The sequence below is a fragment of the Austrofundulus limnaeus genome, unplaced genomic scaffold (assembly GCF_001266775.1).
Source record: "Austrofundulus limnaeus strain Quisiro unplaced genomic scaffold, Austrofundulus_limnaeus-1.0 Scaffold499, whole genome shotgun sequence".
Taxonomy (NCBI): domain Eukaryota; kingdom Metazoa; phylum Chordata; class Actinopteri; order Cyprinodontiformes; family Rivulidae; genus Austrofundulus; species Austrofundulus limnaeus.
In genome coordinates, this window is record NW_013952901.1 from 199,064 (window position 1) to 210,436 (window position 11,373).

Sequence of the window (11,373 nt, forward strand, 5' to 3'; positions counted from 1 at the left end):
GTTATACTGTTTGTCACGAGTATAGTGGTTTTTTTTTTTCTTTTACTTATCTTTTCTTTATTCTATCTCACCCTGTCCTGTTTTGAGCTGCTGTAATGTGCAAATTTCCCCACTGTGGGATCAATAAAGTTTTATCTTATTTTATCTTATCTTATCTTATATTAATAAATATATGGATACATTTCTACACAGATGCTGTCAGAATGTATCGTTTTGTTTGGGAAGCAGATGGAAACATGTAGCATGAAAAATATGTGTACACACACGATACATGCGGATTTTATTTTGAAATCAGAAGTTTCAGAAAGACGACAGCGAGGCAGTTTCAACCATAGATACCAAAAACCTTTATATCAATGTTTTCAGCTGTGTTTGGAGTTCGTCTTTCACAGAATTAATTATTTTTTGCTGTGACTTCCACATTGATCACTGAATTTATCGCGCAATCTCTTTCCTGCACGTCTGTCGGACCAAAGCGGAGGTAGTGTAAACTGGACTTAATTTTGCCGGAACGCCGTCCACTCACCGCTGCTCACTGCCGCTCACCACAGCCCACCGCAGCCCACCGCAGCCCTGTGCAGCCAGTGTAAACACTCTCATTGATTTTAATGGGTGTATTTGCTGCGGAGGTTGGAGCGGAGCGGAGACAAAACGCAGGTAGTGTAAATTAGGGGTTAGGGGTTAACTGCTCAGAGGTGACCGGTTGTGTGCAGATGTGACGTCATGCAGTGGGAGTTGTTTGAGGACGTAACCACACATGTTACATATTTTAGTGTGTGTGATTCTGAAGTTTTTGTGCAATCAGAAACTATTAAATTATTATCTGACATGCTTGTTAGGTCCAGTGTTTACATTTAATCTTGCCTCTTGATGGATTCTCTGGTGCAGCATTTTAGTTTTGAAGCGGATCAACAAGCGAAAGGTAAAATAAACAATTCCAACCCATTGGCGACATGGTCCGATACTAACTTATCGTCCTTTGTTACTGTATTCTTAGTCATCCTGGAAGATGAAAAGAACAAAGATGAAGCAAGTGGTCTTCTAATCTGCAGCTGAAGACATGCAGAGTTCTGTGCTTGAATCTGCATCAGGTAAGGTTTGTACTTTACCTTTGTAAATACATGGATCGATCTGCTCATGACTACCTCAGTGACATTAAGTCAGAGTCACATGAAATGATACATAAGAGTTCAGATCCACTAAGTAAAACATCAACATCTTACCTTTGTAGACTTTGAAAACCCCTGCTCTGGACTAAACAAAGTAGGAATAAAAAATGCAAAAAGCCCCTGGGTCTGAAAAAGTAATGCCAATTTTGAAATAAATAAATAAATAAATAAATAAATAAATAAATAAATAAATAAATAAATAAATGTATCAAGTGTCCAGCTGGGGACAGCAATAGAAAGCCTACTTGGTCTACTTTTCCATTTAAAAACCAATTTTTCTAAAAAAATAAAATCACATATAAAGCATTTGTTTTAGTGCTAATAAAAACATTACATAGGATGCTAATCAGTCTTAGTTTTAATTACAGCTTACCTTTACCCCTCCCATGTCTTCTACCTTCTACACACCACTTTCTACTGATTTTGTAAATTAAAGTTGGTTCTGTCCACTAAATGTTTGTGACATTGCTTTACATAGCCATTAGAGGATAAAAATTCCAGAGATCATAAATTTTTTTGGTCACCTAAGGCATCCTTGACATTTGGTGGCAGTCCTGTTACAATGGAAAAATCAGCTATGATATGGCTAGTCTTTGCAGGGTCTCCGCTATGTCTTCAGGCATGTTAGGAACAGAGTGGGTTCCCCATTAGGTGTGATCCAGTGTGATAGGTTCATTGTGGTTTTAAGCATGCACAACATGTTTGTAGCGTGGTTGTCTAGTATTGTGTCTCTGGGATGTGTGGCCTGCATGCACCTCTACTGCTACTCTATTCCATCACTGCTGCATCCTTTCATTGAGCATGTTGTACTAAAAAAGTTGGACTTGACTGAATAGGATGGATTATTTCAAATTTATAAAATCATGGCACTTCGACTAACACCAGATGGACATTTACACAACCTGTGCTACACAGTAGTGTYCTGGTCTAGGAGAAGAGTAACATCAATGGAGAAGAATGAAAGCTAAGTGTGGGACAAACAATTTAGACTTCAATAAGAGATGTCATGTCTGACAGCTGTAATCAGAAAGTTTGGATTAAAAAACAAGCGTATGTATTTCACATATAAGATCCRTCAACTGAAATGGTTCCTGTAAGGTAAACGGAATAGTCCAGTCAACTTTGAAGTTATTTTCTGTCAGCTATTTATCAGTTAGTCAGTCAGTACCTTATCAACCAGGACATCATTTATAAAGCATGGAGTATGGGGATATACGCAAATGTCTTCATCCAGGCTAAGCTAATGGCTAGGCAACTAAATGCCACTTTTTAAATTCTTCAAAACAACATGCACATTATATTTGAAACTGTTTTCTCTATTGAACGTCACTGTACTGCTTCACTGTATGTGTAGCATAGATAGATTGTGTATATGTCAGTGGTGCTAAAGCTGATTACTGTTTTAAGGGCCCAACATACTCTATCCAAAGCTGAAGTGTCGACTCCCGGTCAAGTGATGGCGAAAGGTTTGCTGTCGCACACACCTTTCTAAGTCRTGAGACACACAGCACTGCACTGAGAAACCACTCCCACTGATGTGCACATCACAGCACAGGTTTCTTCCAGCTGGAGTCTCAACTCCCATATCTGCTGTGTGTCCACAAATGTGTTATGGCAAGAAAGCCACACTTTTAGGCGGACAGATTCCTCTATGCACAATGTTTATGCTCTCTCCAGCCAGGAGTTTTGGATCATTTGACYACCTTTATATGTCTCTGGAGGTGTCAAACATACTGGTCAATTGCTCCTCAAAACTATCAATGTTGTTTAGATGCACAACTGTCAGCTTATGAAACGGTGTAGTAAAATGCCACCATTGTTGTCTGAGCACTTTTCTACATAAACAAACCCACAAGCATCTGACCATTCACACAATACTTGGCACATACTTCTGTGAGAATAAGTTTGGCCTGGTCCATGTGTTGAGAAGAGGTGAACGAAGCTACGCTGTGGACATAATGATGCAATTTTCATCACGCAACTGCATCCATGAAAGCTGATTTCTCAGCCCTGGATGAAGTAAACTTTAGTTTGCCTGAGCAGTGTATTCAGTAATTCCAAAGGTTTACTCAGCTACCCAGCAGACTGATACATTCAGCAGTCTGCAAACATACAGTTAGGTCCATATGTATTTGGACAAAGACATTTTCCTAATGTTGGTTCTGTACGTTACCACAATGAATTTTGAACAAGACAATTCAGATGCAGTTGAAGTTTAGACTTTCARCTTTAATTCAGTGGGTTGAACAAAATTATTGCACAGAAATGTGAGGAACTAAAGTGTTTTTTTAAAAAACAATCTCTTCAGTTCAGAGGCTCAAAAGTAAATGAACAAATTAAATAATTATAAATAAAATGTTCATTTCTAGTACTTGGTTGAAAACCCTTTGTTGGCAATGACTGCCTGAAGTCTTGAACTCATGGAATCACCAGACGCTGTGTTTCGTCCTTTTTAATGCTCTGCCAGGCCTTCAATGCAGTGGTTTTCAGTTGCTGTTTGTTTGTGAAGTTTAGTCTTTAACAAATGAAATGGGTTGAGATCAGGTGAATGACTTGATCATTCAAGAATATTTCACTTCTTTGCTTTAATAAACTCCTGGGTTGCTTTGGCTTTATGTTTTGGGTCATTGTCCATCTGTAGTATGAAACGACGACCAATCAGTTTGGCTGCATTTGGCTGGATCTGAGCACACAGTATGGCTCTGAATACCTCAGAATTCACTGGGCTGCTTCTGTCCTGTGTCACATCATCAATAAACACTAGTGACCCAGTGCTACTGGCAGCCATGTACACCTAAGCCAACACACTGTTTTTGCTGTGTTTTACAGATGATGTGGTGCTTTGGAACATGAGCTTGTGCCTCACCTTCACCAAACTTTTTTCCCTCATCATTCTGGTAGAGGTTGATCTTGGTTTCATCTGTCTAAAGAATGTTCTTCCAGAACTGTGCTGGCTTTTTTAGATGTTTTTATTTGTTTAGCTCCGTCCAATATAGACTTTTTATTCTTGAGGCTTATGAGTGGCTTGCACTGTGCAGTGAACCCTCTGTATTTACCTGCTGTCTTCTCTTTATGGTAGATAACAGTGTTGTTTACTTGTTTGGCTGTTGTGAAAGATGATTATCTTCTGTTTTCACAGCTTAAAAATGACTTGTTTCATTTGTATGGCGAGCTCCTTTGACCGGATGTTTTTTTCACAACAAAMTCTTCCAATGCAAGCACCACACCTCAAATCAACTCCAGGCCTTTTATCTGYTTCATTGAGAATGACATAACAAATAAATTGCCTTCATCTGCCCATGAAATAGCCTTTGCATCAATTGTCYAATTAATTTGGGTCCCTTTAAAGCAGGGTTGGGATATAGGAGCTGAACTCCTAAACTYTTCATCCAATTTTAATGYGAGTACCCCCAAATTAAAGCTGAAAATCTGGACTTTATGTCCATGYCCATTATATACAGTACTGGTAACTATAACTTGAATATGTTTCAGTAAATRGGTAAAAAACAAACTTTGTGTCAGTGTCCAAATAGAWATGGACATTRTACATTTGTTARTGTAATATCCCCTGTAACTTCYCTGGCCTGGGAACAYCCTAGGGTCCCTCAGGTGAAGCTAGGGTGTGTTATGTCTAGGTTTCTCTCCTAGACCTATTGCCTTCACAACTGGACTACAGATAAGTGGCAGAAGATGGAGTAAAAAAMTGAGCAGTCTTCTCATTGATAGATGGTTTTTAAATGTTAACTTTTTCAAAACCCTGGAAAAAAGGCACTCGGTTGGCAAGCCACTAGCCTCATACCTCTTTCTCCATAACCATGCTGTATGACTGATGTCATGACTGATAARCTCTGTTGATAACTATTAAATAGAATAACAATTCAAAGTTGACCAAACTATTCCATTTTRTGTATATGCTAAAAATAATTAGTTTTATTTGAGATTTATACTTTGGTAATAAAAATGTAAAGCTCTTTAAAAAAAAAATTCTCATTAGAAAAACATTCAAAGTTAAAGTTAAAAAAAAATTCATGCAAATCCAATGTCACCATGACCCAAAGGAAAGTCATTGGCAGTTTTGTAGAAACTAAAAATTATGTGCTCTGTTTGGCAAATGTCACGCAGAGCTCTATACAAAATACCTACCTGCTCCCTGAAATTACTTTTTTCTTGGTTGCACAAAATTGCTATTCATTAAATGTCCTTGATTTTTAAAGCTTTTTATCTTGTRGATTTTTACAGACTATAGTTTGAGATCATGCTTCTTCTTGATTTCTTTTGAGTCTTTATCTTTGAATTACTGACCAAGGAGTCCAGGTTTCTCACTGAGTCACACTCTTTTAAAAAACTTGCATACAGCGTCAATTTTGTAGCACTCAAAATGTTCTGAATCATCATCATGAGTAAAAAGGTTGACTAGTTTAAGCACAAGACCACTGTCCTTTGGTTGCATTTATCATCTGGACTTCAAGTCAAAGTCTTGTTGTGGAGATCAAAACGGTTTTTGAAGTTTGAGACATTCTTTTGATGTTAATTTTTTTAGTGATGACTGAAATTTAACCAGTTAGAATTTTAAATTGATTGTTTAAATTTTTTAAACCCATTTTACTTATTTTTGTGAGACAGTGACAAATCATATCAAAAGATTGTCATCCTTCATTAAAAAGGCCGAAATACTGTAAAAAACATTTACAGATCAATCAATTCATTGTTTCCCCTTACTGACTTCTCACAGCGGTTGTTTGTTTGGGGAAGGGGGTTCTGGGTGACGAGCAGATTGCTGGGGTAGGGTAGTTTAGCGCTATGTTGATAATGTCGAAGACACATTTCCTGCTACAATCTCCACTTTCATTCTGGAAGTAACATAAGTTTTGTCAGAGGGGTTGGATTTTGATAGGCAGGGCAGGTGGTTCACCCCTGCTTGTCTGCAGACCCAATGCTTCACCCCTGCCCCACTGCRTAATGTGAGAGTCCTACCAATTTTTGGTAAAGTTTACAAATATCTAAAGATTGGTAGATGGATAAACACCCAAAAGGGTTGACATGTAGGTTATATGATTTGGAGCCAGTCGCAAGCCATTCCTTCTATGGAAAAAAAACTCTTTCAAACACTGAATTTTCTTTCATCTGGATCATTTTCCTCCTCCATCATGGAGAAGCTGTTTCCATGGTCAGAACCAGYTGCACATGTCAATTGTCAGTCATTGGCATTTTGTCTTAGGAACTTTGGTTCAAATCCTGTTCGTGATTTGGAAATAGATTTTTTCACATTTGTGTGTGCTGTGTGATTCTCATGTTCCTTTAAATCAATATTTCAGGTCCTCTTCATGATGTGAAATCAAATGAGCCGCTGGCATGTTGGGTCACATCCTTTTGTAGGTGGACGTACCGCCTCAGGCATTTGTAGACAAAAATGCTGTTGCGGGCTGCATGAAAGACAAGGCGTTAATTTAATTGCCTTTGCCTGTGTGTGTTTGTATTTCTGTTAGCAAAATATCATGAAACACTGAACAGATTTTAAAGAAGCGAGGGTTAGGGTTGAATGTACATCTAGAACTGATTCAGTCTGAGCCAATCCATTTTAAGATGTATACCACAGCCAACTGACCTTTGCAAACACAAAATTGGCTACAATACAGTCAGTTCAGCTTTTAATCTAAACGTTGGTGTAGTAGTAGCTGAAAGTCATTGTTAAACACATACTTTGAGCTTTAACAGATCAGATGAGATCTTTGTTTAAAATGTTAAGATGCAAGGCAGCAGGCAATATGCATTTCTTCAAAATTTGTTCTTTGATTTGCTTTACTTATTATAACCAACTTGATAAGTCCACGACTTGTATTAACACTCCTGCTGCACTTGGGTCAAAATGTCCTACAAGGCCTTAAAACTGGGACCATGTGCATCATTTTGACCCAAGGGCATCAGAASGTGTAATCCTCATTTAAATTAACCATGCTTGGCGACCAGTACATGCCACATTTTACACCAGCTCAAGATGAAGCATATTGTCATGTAGTATATAGACACTATTAAAATATGTAAAGAACATAACAAATGAGCAGAAGTGCAAACACATTTGACATTTTCACCTGCTAATCCAGAATAAGGCGCTCCTCTTCATTTTTCTCCAGTTACACAAACCAGCTGAATCAGGATGGTGTGTGTCTATGTTTTATTAAAGATTTCTCCCCCAGCACTGTCTGCCTGACATACTAAATAAATTCACAAGCGTGCTTAGTATTCCTGCAATGTTTTACCCACATAAGCTTCATTCAGTCCAGGTGATTTGAATGACTAAATGACATCATTTACGCAACRAGATGAAAGCATTTGTACCATGATTGGCTTGTGGACACAAAGCTTATAGTCTTTTCTATAAACAAGTTCACACAAAAGGTTGAAAATACAGACATATTGGGTGGTATTTGAAATGGTTTTTTTTGGTAATGCATCAGGAATCAGGCTGATTGTTTGTCTTTTACCTTAAAATAGCAAGTTTAATCCAAGTAGCGTGTGAGGTAACTTTTTTAAAGACTTTTCTTAAAGATGTGAATTTGTTGAGTTAAACTTTGCAGAATTTCTGCTTTAGAATTCAAGTTTCGGTRGTTTTAGGAGGTGCTTTGTTTGGTTTAAATATTTAAAAATTATCACAAAAGGAAAGCAGAAATACCAATGAAATTCAAAGCATTACTTGAGTGATTTACAGCGCCTGCTGTAACGCAGGAGGAAAGGAGAGAGGAAAAAGTGGATAACGGGATGTTTTTTTTTGTTTGTTTTTTGTTTTGTTTTGTTATTTAACGTCTGTTCAACACGGTGTTCAACCAAATAGACAACAACTAACCAGACTTCAACATCACATTCGGGAGATGTCTGTAAATTTCAGGAAAATCTCAGGCTTTGTTTATCCCGTGCAAAGGCGCCACATAAAACAATGTCACCCCACTACTTATTTAGACAGTTTCCTCACTCATTCTCCGTTTAATGTATAATTTCCCTGCATCTAAAAATAATTTCGGATCCCACAGAGAGGAATCGGAGGAGAATCTCACACGCTGGACATATTTACATCTATTTTACATACTGAAATGGAGGCGTGTCAGGGGAGGTTTCTCACGTGCGCTAAGTGCCACGTTCATTGGGATGTATAAAGGAAAGGTGCGCAGGAACATGTGTACGCATGGATTTATACATCTGAATATTTTGGTGCGGCGCACATTTCTAAATTTGTCCATACGTCAACTTTTAGTTGAAAGCTGCGCACTCCTTTATGCYTGAGGCCCCTGGTGATTACTTTGAGAGTTTCAATAAAATTCACAATTGACAAACAGACAGGCACTCAGACACAGGCAAATACAGGTGTTATACAATGAAAGTGAAACACCTGGTTTTAGGCCATAACATCCTTTCAGACAGCTTCCTCTTGCATCCACAGTTAATCCTGTTGGATGTGGTGGGTCCTTCTTGGTGGTATGCTGACATTACCCTGGATACTGTGGCTCTTGATACATCACAAAGACTTGCTGTCTTGGTCACAGATGCACCAGCACGACGTGCACCAACAACTTGTCCTCTTTTGAACTCTGGTATGTCACCCATAATGTTGTGTGCATTGTAATATTTTGAGCCAAACTGTGCTCTTACCCTGCTAATTGAACCTTCACACTCTGCTCTTACTTGTGCAATGTGCAATTAATGAAGATTGACCACCAGGCTGGTCCAATTTAGCCATTAAACCGCCAACACTAAAATGACAGGTGTTTCAGTTTCATTGTCTAACCCCTGTATATTATTTTGCCTTTGGTGGCAGGTGATAAAATGGAAGTCAACAAGCCAAATTTGGATAATCTGCTCTCGTTTACTGCTCTGGTTCTTTTTTATGTTCTTTGCTGAAAAAYGTTTCAACTGAATATCTTTTCACTGCAAATTCATGCTTATCCTGTTTGTTAGTCTAACTTAAATTAATATATTTAATAAACTTCATTGTCATTCTGAAACAAAATACAGCAGGTTTTTGTTCATATAGGAGCAAACAACTGCAAGAGAAAAAGCCTATGACTGTGCAGAGAAACTGTTGAGATGCAATAGATTAAAAATACCTCTTAATTACAAGAAACCTCTTAAAGGGGTTAACCCAACCACACCTTTTACACACTCTTAAATTCTCACTGAAGTCTGCATCTACAAACAAAAGACGTTTATTTTTCTTCTCTCAGTCACTTTCTGCTGGAGTTCACCCCAGAGGGCTTTAATATGTACAATAATTCCCTCTAGTCCATTATAATAATACTCCCTGAGTGTTAGTTAACATGTTGCAGCTGATTTCATGCTGTTTTCCYGAGTTGTTCCAGCAGGGAGGAACCCCTGAAGGTAAATCCAGCAGCTGTTTGAAATGTGCTTTTCTGTCAGATCTAAAGTCAAATATCTTTCTCTTGAAACAGTCGTTAGGCCAGATGTATTACGAGTACATAAATAAAATCTTTACATGGACTTCATTTAGCTTAAAGGAGACATCTCATGCTTTTAAATCTTTCTTTTTTACATTTAAATTATTCAGTTGGGGTCTATATAAAGTGGAACTGCAATGCTTTGGTCTGAATTTCTCCTCATTTTAACTTTACCAGCCAAAGGTTGTTGGTAAATCCATACCTGATATGGCAATTCCATCAGAAAGCATCAGAGAAAATAGAGAAAACTGAACAAGTTGAAAAATATGACCCAAACAGAATGAAGGTATCTACACAACACTGGAAGAGGCTAAGGTGAACATTTCTGAATTTCCGGAGACTCCAAGTACACAACAAAATGTATTTAACAGCTAAAACAGTGAATTTTGCATGATACTGTATGTCCCCTTTGAAGTGAAGTCTTTCAAACATTTTCAGCTTTAATTTTTTTGAAAATTAGGAGATTGTCTTAGTCAGCAGTCAATTTATTAACTTAGAAAGTTTACATCTAATTGAAAATGTTATGTTTTGGCAGGTCTAACCAGTGCCATCTATTCTTAAGACTGGATGTGCTTGCATATAGTATAGGAAGAGTTGAGTCAAAAGGCAAAAATATAATAAAGAGGTATTATTTAAATTTTTATAGATTTACTTGGTCTCCAACCAGTAGCTTGTGAGCCACCGGTAGCTCCTGAGCTCATTTAAAGTAGCTCTTTGGTGCTTGTGAAACACTAGATGAAGCAAAATTTTATTTGTCACTGACCAAACAAACTTTAATTTAATTCCAATCACTCTATAGATGTCCCTTTCCCTTGGCTGTCAATCCAACAGTTTTGGGCTCAGTATGGTCGATCGGCAGACAACACGCAAAACGTGGTTGTTCGGTATTCATTTTTGCACACACCTTTCATAGCCACTTGAAACACACTGTGCCAAACTCCTGAGAAACCTCTCCCGCTGCGGTGTATGTCACTACAGGGGGTTTCTTTCTGTTGGAATGTACAATGTGGAAAAAAATCGGAGAGCTGTCATCCGATGTTATTTTTGCACAAATCTGTTGCAGTTAAACCCTTATTAGTTATTAGTGTGAAATACTAATAACTAATATGAATAGAACACAAACACAAAAAGCACACTCATGTAAATTCAGTGTGTTTTGTGATAGTTTCATGTGAACTGAAGACAATGGTTTTTTTTTGTCCAAAACAAGCTTATTCCAATGGTTTAAATTTAAGTGTTGCAAAAAGTAGCTCTCGTACATTTTCATTTTGTGAAAGTAGCTCTTAAGGAGATAAAGGTTGGGCAATATTGGCAAAAAAATAAATCACGATTACTTGTGGTATTTAGCCGATAACGATTCATTTGACGATTAATTCCCTGGAGTCCCTGGACATCCTTATGTCCTGGTCACATGACCAATTTAGTGGGAAAGACTTGCTCTTTGTAAAAATCTGTTCCAAACTGTGTCAAAATAACAGACTTCAGGCTATACATCAAATTTTAAATTGTGTTGGTAGATAAATAAATTACAGAACTTTTTTGTTAGTCACATTCGAAGCGGAGAGGAGCACCAAGCGGACTGAAATCTTCAGTCAGTCTGCCTGTTGGCATTAATCGTCTTAATCATCAGGTGCCAAAAAATAATCAATTAGGGTCCATCTGTTAGCATATTTAGATGACTGGGCTCTGATCGCAAGCTCCAAGGAGCAAACATTAGATCAGCTGTCTCAGGTTCTGTCACACGTTCAGGCTTTAGGGTT